The sequence below is a fragment of the Magnolia sinica genome, chromosome 7 (assembly GCF_029962835.1).
Source record: "Magnolia sinica isolate HGM2019 chromosome 7, MsV1, whole genome shotgun sequence".
NCBI classification, from domain to species: Eukaryota; Viridiplantae; Streptophyta; class Magnoliopsida; order Magnoliales; family Magnoliaceae; genus Magnolia; species Magnolia sinica.
Genome location: NC_080579.1, coordinates 50,058,564 through 50,075,679, shown reverse-complemented (window position 1 = coordinate 50,075,679; position 17,116 = coordinate 50,058,564).

Genomic DNA, 17,116 nt, shown 5'->3' with positions numbered 1-17,116 from the left:
GGGATTGATTTTATAGATTGTAGAGATTCTCTTATCAGGATTACAATGCATGGCATTTTCTCAAAATAAACGCGGGCCCACAACTCCTAACATGGGTATCGCATCGGTGGGCGAGACACGGCGTTGGAACCGCAGTAACGGCGTGGTCGCTAGGGTATAAGTCTCGGGTCGAGTCAACTCAGATATATAGGATGTCACTTAGGGTGGCGCGTAAATGCCGATTATAGGTCACGGTTTGCTGAAATTCGAACGGGAGGACAGTGGGAGTCTAAGGAATGATACAGTCTAGGATACGGACCTTACACTAAGGATTTGGAACGGGCTTCCTTCACCATACTGAAATTGCGGTAATGACGGCTTTAGTAGAAGTTGGAATAAGTCAAAGTGTCCTAGAGGGGGGGTGAACAGGACTTTATAAAATTTTATGATGATTTAAAATCTCATTATCATAATCCTGATTTAACAAACACTTATCAAGATGACCCCAATTTAACTCTAATGGCTTCCAAGCCAAATAGAGGATCCAATCATAAGACTATTCAGTATTTAAGCAGTAGGCAATCTTAATCTATGATGAAAGAATGATGCAACTGTGTGTGTATGGGATGTGATTCTTATCAGTTCTAAATAATCATGTTATCATGTTTTATGAGAACATTCGAAGTAAACACAAATAGTAAAGCAAAAATATCAATCCTTGACCTAGTCATTTAGAGTGGTTCGGCTACGTGTCTACTCCACTTTCGGTAGACGCACTCAACCCTTGAGTGTACCGGATGTCACTAAAGAAGGTTTTAAATCAAGTTCACCTCTAACCTTCACAACGTACACAAGGTTGACTCTAGGACTACACAAGGAACCTAGACATGTCTCCATGAGACACAAGTTTATGCCCCACACAGGAGCAAGGGTCAACACACAGCACCCGGGTTTTATGCTCTACACATGAGCAAAGGATCTACACAAGAAACCTAGGGTTTTAGGCCACACAAGCCAAGGATCCACACAAGGAACCTAGAGTTTATGTCCTACACAAGAGCAAAGGTCAATACACAACACCTAAGTTTTAGGCCACACAGGCCAAGGACCTATATTAAGGACCTAAGTTTATGCTCTACAAGAGCAAGGGTCAACACACAGCACCCACATGTATTCTCCCGTCGGAGGCCTCCTATGAGGACTTGAAAGGGGTGAGAATCACCTGTGACCCAATCCTACATAAAGGAATGATCAGCAGGGTCTCTGAATTCTAATGATTTACAGATAAGTAGATGAGCCCCATTAAGCAAGTTGATGAAGATCTCCTCCTTTGATGATGATGAATCTTCAGCTCCCTTGATCCACAACACTTGAAGATGTACCAATAAAGGTGACGGGTTGAGTCAAGGTTATCTTGGATTCTACTCTAATAATTATTACATATTAAACCACTAGAGAGATTCTAAGGTTTTAGGCATTCAAGGGATCCCAGCTCAATGATTTGCCATTAAGGTGGTAGCTGGCAGATCCTTGAATGTGGAAGTTCATTCCCCAAGCCACTCTATTGAATATCAATGATGAGGGTGGATTGAAGGATGAACTCCCATGAGAAAAAGGGCTTAGTGTAGATGATATGTAATTACTCTCTCAAAGCTCTCTCTATTTTTCTCAATACAGCAACTAATAGCAAGCTATCCTTAAATAGGCAAAGAGATCCAACGGTAATAAAACAGTTAGTTTTTTACGGAGTTTGATATCATTGACCATATACTTTTGATGACATCGAGGGACAGATTAATGATATGAAATCTACTGACAATCACAGCAGAATCTCTTATACACAGCTCAATCATATCGAACATGCTTCAATGTCATCGGATCACGAACTCCGATTTCATCGAACCATGGTTCGATTTCTCGACAATGAAAATATAAGAGCAGGCTAAATATGAGACAACCAGCTTTGATATTATCGATCCTCCCACGATGTCATCAGATTTTAAATGTCGATGATATCGATACCTAGTTCGATTCATCGATCTTTTATAGAAGATTTTCCTATAAGCTCGCTGGACATACCGTTGTCCGAATTCAATGATATCGACTTAGTTTAGATGTGATCGATATTTGAATATCGATAATGTTGAGGGAGTCTCAATACCTCAAACATTTAAAGAGAATTTACCTAAAAGCTTGCTGGACTAGTTTAGTCTAAATTCGATAACATCGAAGATCCATTGATATCATCAGAGTTTAAGTTCCGAGGATATCGAGGCTCTCTTCGAGTCATCAACAAATATATGATTTTCCTTAACTGTTTGTTGGACACAAACTAACCAGAATTCGATTATATCGAGCCGTCTCAATGATCTCTGAATACAAATGTCACGCCCCAAATCCGGGGACGGACAGCTTCCGTGATGCCCCGAATTCGGCACTCGACTTCCATACACCAAGTCCCAAGTTCGGCACACCACAAGGAAGATTTTTAATTGATTTTTATATATATATATATAGTAATTCCTGAGCATAAAGATCCATAATCAAATTACCAAGTAACACTCTCCAATAGAAATCTTGATTGTTACAAATACAATGCCTTCCAAAGGTACACAACATCAATATTGCCAAATCGAAAAATAGATGCAATGCATCGAGAAAGCAAAGTCTTCCAAGCTACTCCAGCCCTGAAAAAAAAAGAAATAGGAGGCTTAGGCAAAAAGCCTAGTGAGTACACACGTGTGTGTAGTGTGTCATACATGCAAGCAAGATAAATATGCTACAAGGAAATCATACCACAGCCATAACCATATTACATGCATCCGTAATCACATCATCATCATCATATTGTCATGCCATAATTATACAATATTGAAAATACTGACAAGTCCATGAGTCATACAATATCAGAGTATGCAATATAAATCAGCTATGCCAATGAAGAGTTATAAAGAGCCAAATATCAAATGCTGAGGATGCGATGTAATATACATTCCTAATGAGTAACACAAGTAGCGTCAGTCATACTATATGCCGCGGATGTAATGCAACGTGCAATGCGAATGGAATGACCATTCTGGAGTGTGAAGTCAGGATAGTAGTACGTAGTATCGCAGGCTATGGGGTCTATCACAATGGACTTCTATCCAAACTAGTCTCATACTTAATTTGGATAGTCAGACTCAATGTGGTAAACTCCTGATCTCAGGTTAGTTGCGCGCCCCAACCGAAATCCTGGCCATTGCGAAGGCACACGTAACAAATAGTTACGCACCACCAACCTGAGTGGATAGTGAATGAATGAATGCATGAATGAGTATGCAACTCCTACTCACTAAATCCACATATCAGTACAGTTCATCTCTGAAATTATCACCAAGGTCTATTACACTCTACACCAGCTTGCCGCCCCTATCCGAGCGCACAACTGGGTAAGTGGAAGAGACCTAACTATCCGCCTGCCAATATCGGGCCCGGCTCGTCAATAGCGGACCCATTCCTCAAGGTGGTCAAACTCAACCTAGACATTGCCCCCTCACTCAGGCGGGTAAGGTCACACCCCTTCTCAACCAACCACGACACAGTGGGAGACGCGGCCTACTGGTATACGGCCCTCATGCGCTCATATATCCACTTGGTCTCGACGTTGGGGCATCTCTTGGCCATGGAGGTTTAGGAATTTTCATCCAGGGACATCTATGGCGCCCGTATGCTAGAACCAAACATTTCCGGTGTCCCATTTGGCCATCCACGATATGCCTGTGGAGGCTACGGCCCTGATGTTGCTAGGGCATACAGTAATCATAATGTGAGATGCATGAGTCATACAATCCAGTCATGCATCAATCCTGTGCATACAGCGTGCTCAAGTGAGATAACCTCCGCCTATCAGGGAGTCTCATAATAATCTGCCCAATGACATATGCAATGGTCAACCACCTCTCATAATAAACATGCAGATGATGCGTACAGGCATGTATAATGATGTTATGCTGTCACATACTCATAATCAGTATCAATAATCAGCCTCAACAATCGGCTTCAACAATGTGGACATTCAACCAACATTGCCCCCAAGGAATGGCCCACATAAACATCAATACATACATTATGGTGAAATCACACCTCACATCGGTCCTCAGATACATCCCTTTGGGTCTCATACAAGGGCCGTACATTCATCGCATTGGGCCTCACTCATGGGCCGCATATACATCACATTGGGCCATATCATATGTGCACTACACATCGAATGGGCCTCGGCTCATGGGCCATGAATACATCACATCAGGCTTCACGACCCATGGGCTCAAATACACAAGGGGTGAGCCCTACACATGGGCCTCAAATACATCACAATAAGCCACAACCCATGGGCCTAAAATAGATCTCAATGAGCCACGCCCATGAATCTCAAATACATGACATTGGGCCTCACCCATGGGCCTCGAATACATTGTAAGTGGCCTTAAATCTATTTCACAGGTAGACCACATACCTGGGCCTAATACACGTCACTATGGGCCACATCACATGAGCCGGAAATACATCAGGATGAGCCTCATCATATGAGCCAGAAATATATCCCAATGGGCCTTGCCCATAAGCTACGAATTCATGGCTACACCAATTATGATAAGTCTTATACTACAACCACTTCACACGTCACATAGATAATGACTCATATTCGATGTCACATGGTTAAGGGCCGAGAGCTACATTTCATCATACCATTTATAGTTTAAAGATCACATTGTATAAAAATCCAGGATCTTGATAGCATTAGCTTGGGTAATATAACCCTAAATCATATTCGGTTTAGTGTACAACTTGGTCATATGTGATTCAAGTGGTGGTATCTATGTCGATAAGTACAAACCTACGTTGTTGAATGGTCATCAATGCCACTTGATTTCATACGGTTAGGTGGCCTTGTACGTACTTCACATTCACACAGTTAGATGACTACATATACTACATGTACTCCACCATTGCCTATGATTAGGTGGCTATACATACATCAAATACCCACATGATCAATGGGCCAAACAGGTAATATCACACCCTCACACCACTAGAGTTTATATATTTGTTATAATTAAACATATTTTTTAAGGGTTTAAACACAAGTATCATGATCCTATTACTTGGGGCCGCACTCTAACCAAAGTGCCAAGTGATCAAGGGATGTCCACAATCAGCCCATTTAAAGGATTAATCATCATTACTTCAAAAATTACAATACTAGTTCGTCATACATTCCACACATGGAAATTACAAACTCTTATCGAAGAGGCCCAATGGTTGGCCCAAACAAGGCTATCACTGATGGGCCCACATGGCGTTCACTCAAAATGGGCCTTAACATTCTTGGGCTCACATATCAATGGAATTCATAATGGGTCCTATGCATTAGAGTCCATGGGGATTTCCCATGAGGTTGAGTTGTGTGTGACCCACCTACGACTTAGGTCTGCTTTGATTTTAGTCCAAGTCCTAAAATGATATGAGGAAGTGGATGGTCTGCATGGATTAAATAGATACACCATGGTGGCCTTAGGTTGGATTCAATAGTTAAGTACTTATCCTTACAACCTTTTATTGTATGGTCCAATTCAGGTTGGATTGACCGTTCTATGGGACAATGGCCTAAAGGAAACCCAATATATGGGTTGAATATCTAATACATCGTCAAGATGGCCCATGATGAATTTTCAATGATGAGAGTTTAATTTGCATTATTTCAGAACGTACGACTATCTAATCATTGGATGGGCCTAAGTCTTGGTAACATATCGTCAAAAGAGTTGATAAAATAGATAAACGATGAGGATCTTAAATATAAATCATGTCATAACCATGGTGGATTAAGTGGCATAACACCTACATCAAAGTGGGTCATACCACACACAATTTGAGAGGGTTACCCTCCCTTAAATATTCATATTTATTTGTTGGGCCCACTGAGGTGTAGTTCATAAATCTAGCCCATCCATTATGTGTGTCCCACTTGGTTGAGGGGTCAGACCAAGTTTCAGATACATCCAAACTTCAGGTGGACCTAACAGGTGATTTACATACTCGAGCTTCAAGTTGTACAGATAGTTAAGGAGATCAAGGTTACATGGGTGCAAAGAGATGTATTTATTGCATATACACAGTCCATCTATTTTTATTTTTTATTATTTTTATTTCTATTTTTTAGATCGTTTTATAGCATCATCCAAAAATGAATCATATCCGAAGATTATCTGGACCTCACCACAAATAGTAGTAGAGATAATGATTTCACCGTTAAACAATTTACAGGGCCCACCATACCATTTATTTTCCATCCAATCTATTCATAAGGTCACAAAGACCTGAATTAAGGGGAAAAACAAATCTCACACTGCTCCAAAATTTCTGACCCAAAAAGGGTTCCAATGGTTTACGTTCAATCCCTGCCACTTTTGTAGTGTGGCCCACTTGATAGTTGGATCTATCTTATTTTTTTCTTCTCAAGCCTTAAGACAAACTTGCCAAATGGATGGATGGTTTGGATATAACACATACCTCATCATCAAATTGATCCAAATCTTTTTTTTTGTAATTATTATTTATTATTAATATTTTTTTATGGTGTGGGCCGCCTGAGTTCTGTGTACGGCTGAAATTTGGGGGTGACCTATTTTTAAATGGGACCCATCAAATGCACGGTGCTGATGTTCGACATACATCAAGGTGGGGCCTGTGGTGGGGCCCACCTCCTTCCAGCATCAGACGCTGGCAGCAACAGCGTCACCGCTGTTGTTTTTTTTTCATATATGGGGCCCACAACAGGACGATCCAATCCATCTGTTGTGTGTGTCCCACTTGATGGAGGGGTCAGTCCAAGTTTCAGATGCATCCAAATTTTAGGTGGGGCCCAGCAAGTGCTTTTATATGCTTTAGCCATGTCTGCAGATTAATTTAGATGGTGTAGGCCACCTAAGTTCTTTGTACGGTTGATTTTTGGCGTGACCCATTTTTAGGAGGGGACCCAATAAATGCACATGTTGATGCTCGACACACATCAAGGTGAGGCCTATGGTGGGGCCCACTTCCCTTCCCATTCTAATGCATGCGTCCTCTGGACGCTGGATGTGGTTGACATCAACAATGGGCTAACGCCCTTCTATGTATATTTTTTTTTATTTTTTTTTTTGCTTTCTCAAGGTTTTCCATATGTGGGGCCCATATCTTGACGATCCACTCCATCTGTTAGATTTTATGGCCTGAGACAGACCTAACAAGTCTAATATTCAGTATTTTTCAAAGTACAGAATATCACAGCAGGCCCTAACAAATTATTACTTTTAAAACAATCATTTTGATGGTGTGGCCTACCTGAGATTTGGATTGTCTTCATTTTTCAGTTCCATGGCTAAAATGAGCTGAGAAATTAAATGGACAACGTGGATTGAATACATACATCATGGGTGGGGCCCGTTGGGGACCCACAGCCCCTGCCCCTTTAAATCAAATTACTGGGACGCTGCTGCCAGCAAGCAGCGTCTCTCTCTTCTTCTTTTTTTATACGTGTAGGTGTGTGTGAGCTTGGCCAACCCAATGGGCCAATGGTTGGATGATTTGGATGCCATACAAACATTTTGGTGGAGCCCACTATCAATGGGTCCCACATGAACTCTATAATAAATTGATTTTATATGTTTTTTCCTATGCATCCACACCATTAATAGCATCATCATCATTATTGCAATTATCTTCACCATCAATCATACTATCTTCATCATCCACACCATTAATCATATCATCATCAACATCATCTCCACTATACATAAACACAACAAAAATAAAATAAGAATGAGTAGGGTGGGTGTACTCACCTTGATGAATTAGATGGATGGTTGAGATGTATGGAAGGGATGGAATTGATGGTTGAGATGGATGAAAGGTATGGGATTGATGGAGTTGATGGCCCACCAAGATCACTCCTCTCTCTCTCTCTCTCTCTCTCTCTCTCTCTCTTATGGAAAAATGGTGAAATGCTAAGGGATGGAGGGGTTTTTATAAAGAAATGGAAAAAAATTTGGTTAAGTTAAGCTAATGTGATTAATATTAGCTTAGGCTAGGATTATGGTACTTAATTCATGCTTTGCAATTAATGGTGGATTAAAGGAGCATGGGATGGCATGGTGTGGTGATGTCATGCATAGTGTATGGCATGGAGAAAGGTTGACTTTTATGCACATGAGAGAGAAGAGGTATGGGTATGTGACATCACACACATGGGTAGACCCATGTGTGGCATGTACATGTGTTGTGCACATGTGTGGAATGAAATACATGGTGCCATGTGCACATGATACACTTATTATTCTTCACGACGTATCTCACTAACGGAGTATCATACCGACGCACGGGTGGTACCTCCATGATCGCAGCGACGGGGCAGTCACTATGAGATAGGTTTCGAGGTCTTGGGGTTCCGGTCAGTTGGGTGTGTACTATGAACGGTCAATCCAGGTCTAGCTAAGGGCATCGATCATCATGCACATATGCATGGAAAACAGTACCGAATGGACCAGGTGTTACAACGAATGTCGATGATATCGATTATTCCATCGATTCATCGATAATTTTGTCCAGAGATCAAGTTGGTTGTTAGACACAAGAGATCCTCAATTCGATGATATCGAGTGCATTCCGAGGACATCAATAACAGGTGTCCGATCACATCGAGGGATCTCGATATATTAACAAAAGCTGAAAACTTAGAGATTTTCCTGGTTTGCAAAATAGTTTTCATACTTTAAACCCTATGTTGTTCTATCCACTTTTAAGGGTTTTATATACCTAGGTGTTTTGGGACATGGGATGTGAGGCTAGGTTTACCTTTGACGAGTTCGGAGCACACATCCAGATGAGGTGGACGCTTGAATGATCTTCCTATGGGGCTCACTTGACTTGCAGACTCAACACCCATGCTAATTAACAAACCAAGACACTTTCACATATTATCATATAGCCTGCTAGATGCCCTAGGGGGCCCAAATAAGTCCTAGATGGACTCCAAGATTAAAATAATCTTACTAGCAACCAATGGGGGTCCAACATTTTGGGTTAGCCCAATAAGAATAGATGGATCATGCAAATACCAATGGGGTCCAATGGTTTGGGTTAACCCACTTAGAGAAGATGAGAATGGGCCTAACAACAGGCCTAAGGGAAGGTCACAATGTGGACATTTAACCATCATTGCCCTTTTAATGTGGACATTTAATCAACATTACTCTAAGGAGTGGCCCACATAGAGCCAGACATATAGTGGGGCTCATGGCCTCACATAAGGGCCTCACATACATCTCAATGGGCCTCACACAAGGGCTTAATATACTACTCAATGGGCCTCACACAGGGGCCCAATATACTACTCAATGGGCCTAATAAATCAGCCCATAGCCCTCATAATAGCTGAAAAATAAATGGGCTTCACTCATGTTATCTCATACATCAATATTGGGCCTCTTGGGTCAGCCCATAGCCTACAAACATCAAGGTGGGCCACATGGGGCATCCCAAGCCCAGAAAAATACTAGGGTAGGCCATGCCTAGTATATCATACATGGTGAGCCTCTATGGGCAGCCCATAGGCTCCAAAATATAGTTGGGCCAAGTGTACAATATACCCAATATAGTGGTTCACAATTCAGCCCATGAAGTCCACCATAATGGATGGATAGCACCTTACTTATAGGAATTCTAAGGCTAAAATATTCAGCCCATCTGGCCCATTAAACATCCAAAAAAATCTGGGCAATCTAGCCCTTATATAATCAGGTGAAAGGTCAGCCTATCAAGGCATCAAAGGGGCCCAAATACTGCTCAACATGGTTGTGTATATCATACAAGGGGATGGGCCTGTTGCTAGACTTTTTGGGCTAGCAACAATCCAGTCAATCTGGAGGTCGAAGGGCTGGATGGCTAAGATCAAAATACACATGAAATGAGTCCCACATCCAGGGGGATGGACGGCATAGATGCAACACATCAAGGTGGGCCTCACGTCCAAGGGATGGATGGCGTGGAGGTATACATGCATCACGATGGAATCCCACTGCCCCAACAAATGGACAGTGAGGATATAGAATACATATATCAAGGTGGGCCCCACCCCCACACATGCAGCACGTGTGGGGTGGGTCCCACGTCCCACAAATGGAGGACAGCATGGATATAAACCACATACATCAGGTGAAGTCCCACTTTAGATGGACGGTGTGTATACAAAATACATACATCTAGTGGGGTCGATGTCCCAGCTGGACGATGGAGACCCCACATGCGTAGCTGGGTCCCACCATCCAACAAATGGACGGACGGTTGGGAATAACACATACCTCATGATCAAGCCCACAGAACTTGTTGATGTCATTAAAGCAGCATACTATTGCATGGGACCCACCATCCCTTGCTAGACGGATGGCGTGATATAAGGCACATGCATCACATGTAAGGCCAGTATCTTAGTCCATACCATTTCGTAGATTCCCGCAGTCCTCCCTGTCTAATTTCAATGACCCACGACCTATAATTGGTGTTCACACGGGACCTTGGGTCACACCCTGCCAACCTAAGTCGACTCAACCCAAGACTTGTACCCTAGCGACCACGTCATCACCACAGTTCTAATGCCGCGTCTCATGCACCAAGGCGATACCCAGGCTAGGAGCTGTGCGCCCGCACATATCTCAAGAAAATGCCGCGCATTTGCGAAGTTCAAGAGAGAAATCTCTATGAAATATCCCATCAATGTCAAGTACGTGTCAAGTACAACACATCAATCAACTCATCACCCAACACATCACTCACCCCATCACAACCCATACCTCTCTTACACAACAACCCCAAAAGTCAACATTTCCATCCCATCTCCTCTCTCTCTCTCTCTCTCTCTCTCTCTCTCTCTCTCTCTCTCCCATCCATCACTCCATCTCATCTTCTCTCTCTCTTATTTCTCCCTTCTCTACCAAGCAATCAAAAAAAATCCAATGTCCAAGTTTTTCTAACCTCTAAGAGAGTTTTGTGTGTGGCCCACTTCCTACCCCTCTCATCTCCCATCTCAACCCTCCATACTTCATCATCTTCTATCAAGATCGAAGCTAAGGAGTTTGGCGTTCCATCGGACAAAGAAGATCAATGGTGGGTGATCTTGGATCTGCATTCTTTTTTAGTTATTTTTATTTTTATTTTTGTTGTGATTTAAGGGCCCACATATGGTGGGACCCATCTTGATGTACGCTTTGTATCAAAGAGGGGCCCATAGTGGCAGGGCCCCTCCATCATCACCGATCTCTCTCTCTCTCTCTCTCTCTCTCTCTCTCTCTCTCTCTCTCTCTCTCTCTCTCTCTCTCTCTCTCTCTCTCTTCCCCTATGAATGATGGCCCACCTATGATGTGTGTATTTTATCTATGTCATCCAACCAGTGGGCCACCTTGATCTTGATTTGGGGCCTGCATGATCGAGCGGTCACACAGGCCCGGATGAAAGGGAAAAATAAATATCAGCTTGATTCTAATCTGGTGGCCCACCCACGTGGCACCACCATGATGCATGTGATTTTATCCACACCGTCCAGCCTCTTGGATGGTGTGACCCACTTTGATGTATGTGCCTTCCATCTTGGCCGTCCATCTAGGACGCTGGATGCTGGGCTACATCTATATAATATAATATTATATAACATACTATATATGTAATACATACATATGTGTAGTTGGTGGACCCCACGTGGGACCCACCTAGCATGGAAGTTGATTGGCTGGTGTACGTTGGTCAGTAGCCAGCTATATAGCTGCTATACACAACAATTTTAGTGGGCCCCACACGATATATGTGGGTCACATCCACATTGTCCGTCCATCAATGGATGTCTAAAGCTTGGAGGGTGATGGGAGGGGTCCTCCTTGATGTATGTATTTTATACATACCGTCCATCCATTTTATTTAGGTATGGGACCCACCCACACGTGCTGCATGTGTAGGGTAGGGCCCCACCTTGATGTATGTATTTTATGCCCACACCGTCCATCTCTGGACGGTGTTGTGGGGCCTGATGTAATGTATGTGTTTCATCCCACCGTCCAGCAGGTGGGACAGTGGGTAAATCCAGTCCATCCAGCCCTTTCACGTGGACGTGGGGCCCATGTAATGTATATACAAACCGTTCATCTATGGGCCCTGCATAGCATGCAGCTGCTGCTACTGTAACGTCAACAAATTCAGTGGGGCCCCTGATGTATTTGTGGTATCCACACCGCCCATCTAATGGGCGAGCTTGTCTTAAGGGCTAAGACTAAATAAATGAGGCAAATCTATCAATTGGACCACACTGCAGTAAATAATGGTGAGTTGAATGCCTACCATTGAAACCCTTTTTGGGTCACAGAAGTTTTGGATCTATATGAAATTTATTTTCCCTCTTAATCCAGGTCTTTATGACTTTATGACCAAATTGGATGGATAATATATGTTATGGTGGGCCCTACCTTAATGGCACGTGTGGCCCACCTTGTATGTATGTATTGTATATCTAGGTCGTCCATCCCTAGACATGGACCCTGCTGATGTATATGTTTTATATGCCCACATTAATGTATTAAAGGCCCATGTGCGGGGTCCACCTATTGTGTATATATGGCCCATTGATGCGGCCCACTTGTTATATTAAGGCCCATGGGTCGTGGCCCATTAGATGTACTTCCGGCCCATATGTTGTGGCCCATTGTGATATATTTCTGGCCCATATAATGACGCCCATTGTGATGTATTTGAGGCCCATGGGCATGGCCCATTGTGATGTATTTGAGGCCCATGGGTGAGGCTTATTGTGATGTATCTGAGGCCCATAGGACGTGGCCATTGTGTTATATGTAAGGCCCATGGGTAAGGCCCAATGTGATTTATGTGTGGCCCGTTACGTTGTGTATGAATCCCTTACGTGGGCCACTCCTTGGGAGCAATGTTGGTTAAATGTCCACATTGATGGGTAGTGATGGTCAAATGTCCTCATTGTAACCTTCCTTTAGGCCTTGTTAGGCCTATTCACATCATTCTCTAAGTGGGTTGATCTTAATTATTGGGCCCCATTTGCATGATCCATCTATTCTCATTGGGCTATCCTAAGATGTTGGGCCCCCATCGGTTATAAGTAGGATTACTTCTTTTATTTTGGAGTCCATCTAGGACTCATTTGGGCCCCCTTAGGGCATCTGGCAGGGCCATATAATGGTATGGAGAAGGAACCCTTTCCGGATCCTTAGGCTTTGAAGGCCCAACCTTGATATAAGACGGGGGTACATCATCATCATATAACATGTTTAGTATAGCCCCATGATTCATGCCCATACGCATCATATGTGTGCTTGATATGAGGAATGATTGATCATAGCACATGTCATTGGGCAGATTGTTATGAGACTCCCTGATAAGAAGAGTTGTGCACATGAGCGTGCGGTATGTGCATGATTGTTGTATGATTGGATAGCGTGATTCATGCATCTCCCATTGTGTGACATGAATATTGTATACCCTAGTGATATCAGGGTCATTGCCTCTACAGGCATATTATGGTTGGCAAGATTGGACACTAAAAATCTCAATCTACATGGGGTGCTATAAATGTCCCTGGGTGAAATTTTTGAAACCCTTATGGTACTAGGAAGTTGCTCCAACATCTAGACCAAGTGGATGCATGAGCGCCGAGTGCCGAATACCAGAAAGCCACACTTTCCATTGTGTCGTGGTCGGTTGGAAGGGGGTGCAGCCTTACCCCGCCCGAGAGGATGGGGCAAAGCTAGGTTGAGTTTGACCAGCTTGAGGAATGGGTCCACTATCCACGAGTCGGGCCCGATATTGGCAAGTGGATAGTGAGGTCTCTTCCACTCACCTCGTTGTGCACGATGGGGCGGCAAACCGGTTTGGAATGTACTCGACCACTGTGATATTCTAAAGTTGAGCTGTATTACTATGTGGACTCATATGAGGATTGGTATGCTTAAGTTGCATCTCGCATCGCATAGCCGTGGTATGGCTGACATCATTCATGCCTTGCATCGCATAGCCTTGGTACGGCTGATAGTATTCATAGATTCATCAGCATATTCCGCATTACTCTGAAATTACATAATTGTATCACTACATTGCGCACACACTTTCACCACCCTCTAAGCTTTCCGTAAGCTTATGTACGACCGTTGTGTGCAGGTGATGTTGGATTACAGCAGCACTGAGGCAGGAGCGCATAGCAGACTATCTTGGAGCTTTTGTCTATCATCATTGTATTTCCCTTTATGTGCATTGTACTTATAAGTTTTTTATCATAGTGGATTTTGAGATGGCGTTCTTGTAGTTATTATTCGTGGGTTTTGCTTATAGTTATGCTTATTACAAATCAAATTGATGTTGAAAATCCTCCTTATAGGATCCCAGGATTGAGACCTAGTAAATGGGTGCCAAGAGCCGAGAATGGGGTACTACGGAGGCTGTCGGTGCCAGATTCGGCGATTGGGAATTTTATAAGCCCGGTTTCCAAGTTTGGGGCGTAACATCACAGGTGGGTCCCACGCACATGTAGCCCACCTAATTTGGATCAAACTAATATTAGTGTTTTCCTTTCATACAGTCCAGTAGCTGTTGCTGCTGGACGTCCCATGGTTGGACGGTCTGGATGTAATTCATCCATCAAGTGGGGCCCACATACACGTGGCCCGCCAGCCACATACATCATCATCATCACCATAATAAGAAGAGAGAGAGAGAGAGGGAGAGAAAGGGAGAGAGAACGGCCAATAGAGGAGGGATTCTGCCATTATGAGTCCCTCACATGATCTACACCATACATCACATATGGGTCCCATGCATGCATGGGCCCAATATATCATATAAAAATCTGAGGTGGGGATACCGTCCCCACCATGCAAATGAGGGGTCTAGATGACCCTTAGAAGGCATAGATTAGGGTAAAAACTATCATGGTGGGGTCCATGGAGAATGGACCCACCATGGCTCATGCATGTAAGAAGATGGGCCAAAGGCCACATCGAGGGGATCATGGAGGATCTCCACCATGGATTAGTGGGTCCTTCAAGTTCCCAAGCAAGAAAAAGAAAGAGATCTAAGAGAGAGAGAGAGAGAGAGAGATCTAACTATAGAAAACACCCACCTTCAAAGCTTAAGCTCCTTCTTCCACCAATGGAGTCCTAGTGGGCCAAGGATGATGTTTCAATGGTTGGGATTGATTTTGGGTGGTTGGATGAGATGGTTTAGGAGCATGCAAGGGCTGGAATTTTAGAGAGCTTGGGACGTCCAAGGGGTTGCTAGCAATGGAGGAATGGAGAGAATAAAAGGGGAAAGAGAGAGATGAAGGAGAGAGAGAGGGGTAATGATGGTGGCTAGCCTCTCACTCCTAGCTAGGAATGATGAAGTGTAAGAGAAGCATAGCTAAGGGAGGCATGCTTGTAATGATTGCCTAGCAAGCATGAGGCTATGGAGTAGGGTAATAGGGTGGCTATAGCTAGGGTGATGTCACCCATATGATTGCCTAGGAAAGCGGGCGTGGACACCATGGTCCCATAATGATGATCAATGGTTGGGATAATGCAAGGGCCAGATCTCACTATCTATAAGTCGGATTGATGCACAAGACGTGTCGTTGGAATCGCGGCGACAACGCGGTCGCAATGGCACAGGTCTTGTGTTGAGCCGACTCAGGATTACAAGATATGACTTAAGGTCGCGCGCAAATGTAATCTACGGGTTGCAGGTTGCCAGAATTTGATGGGATGGATCGCGGGGTCCTAAGAAATGAAATGGTCACTAGGACATGGGCCTAACATTTTAGTTCAATCATGTCTATGGTTGGCTAAACCTCTTAGCTAAGGCTAAGAGGTGAAGCTTGTAGCGTGATTGGGATGTTTGCTTTACATTGATTCATGTTTTATTAAACTCTCTTGGATTCTAGTTTGATTATGAAGGAATGTTTTTAGTTTTTAATGGTTTGTTGTGATAAATTACAATTGATTTGCAATAGCTTGAAATATCTTGTAACGACCTTGGAAATTTTGTGCTTATCTTTCCTTAAGTAGTTGTTTTGGGGTAATTAGCGCTATACTCGATTGTTTGTGAAATTCGCATCAATCACTTTAAATTGTATCTGCATGGCTCAAAACTTGTAGATTAGTTAGCACTATATTACTCTGAAATCTGGGATCCATCGCTAAATCCAGTTGTTCTGGGAATTTTTGGAAGATCTGGATCGGACTTGGACCGCGCGTCGAAAGTCCGATAGGGATGATCTTAGGCTGTTGCGGTCACTGAGTTGGGCTTGACCATCACCTCAAAAATCAAGTCCATGTGATGTTCTGGGTCGATTTGCTTGAGTTCGGAGTGAAGAGTGTGAGAACGGTTGGATATTTAATAAGCTTTTATGAAATCTGAGTCGTGTCGCTTGCGCGATGATTTTAAGCTATCTGACCGTTGGATTCTGACCCAATTTCACCCTCTGATCAGGGAAGGTGGCCCAGGCATGTCCTTGTGCTTGTGGACCTGATCGAGATTCAGTGACCGTTGAATTGAGTGTGGTCCGCCACGACTGATCTGAAGAGCCGGTCGGTATGAAAACTCAGTTTGACCTAGATCTATGGTCAACAAGCTTAAGTCCGACCTTTCATGGTTTTAAGCCCACCAGAAGTGCTTCGTTGGATCGAGAGAGGCATGCTTTGGTTATAACCTAAGTATACCTTGTCCCTGGGGTTATTTTCATCAATTTGAGGCCTATTTATAGTCCTTAAACCCTAGCTCTCTTTTCCATACGAATTTTCTCTAACCCTAGCTTGGAAAGAGAGTGGAAAAGAGAGAGATAGTGAGAGAGAAGTTGGTGAATCATCTTGGATTCTTTCCTGTTCTTCTTCATCTTTGAACCTTCACTTTGAATCGTTATTCTGACGGTTCTGAGTTCATTTTGGGGTAAGTTAACCTAACCCTAATCTGTGTTAGAGCTTAGAATAGTCTTGGTGTTGTTGTATCTCATTTCTATCATTGTTTTAGGGTAATCTGTCGCCGTTGACGAAGACAACTCGTCTAAGTCAGTTCGGTG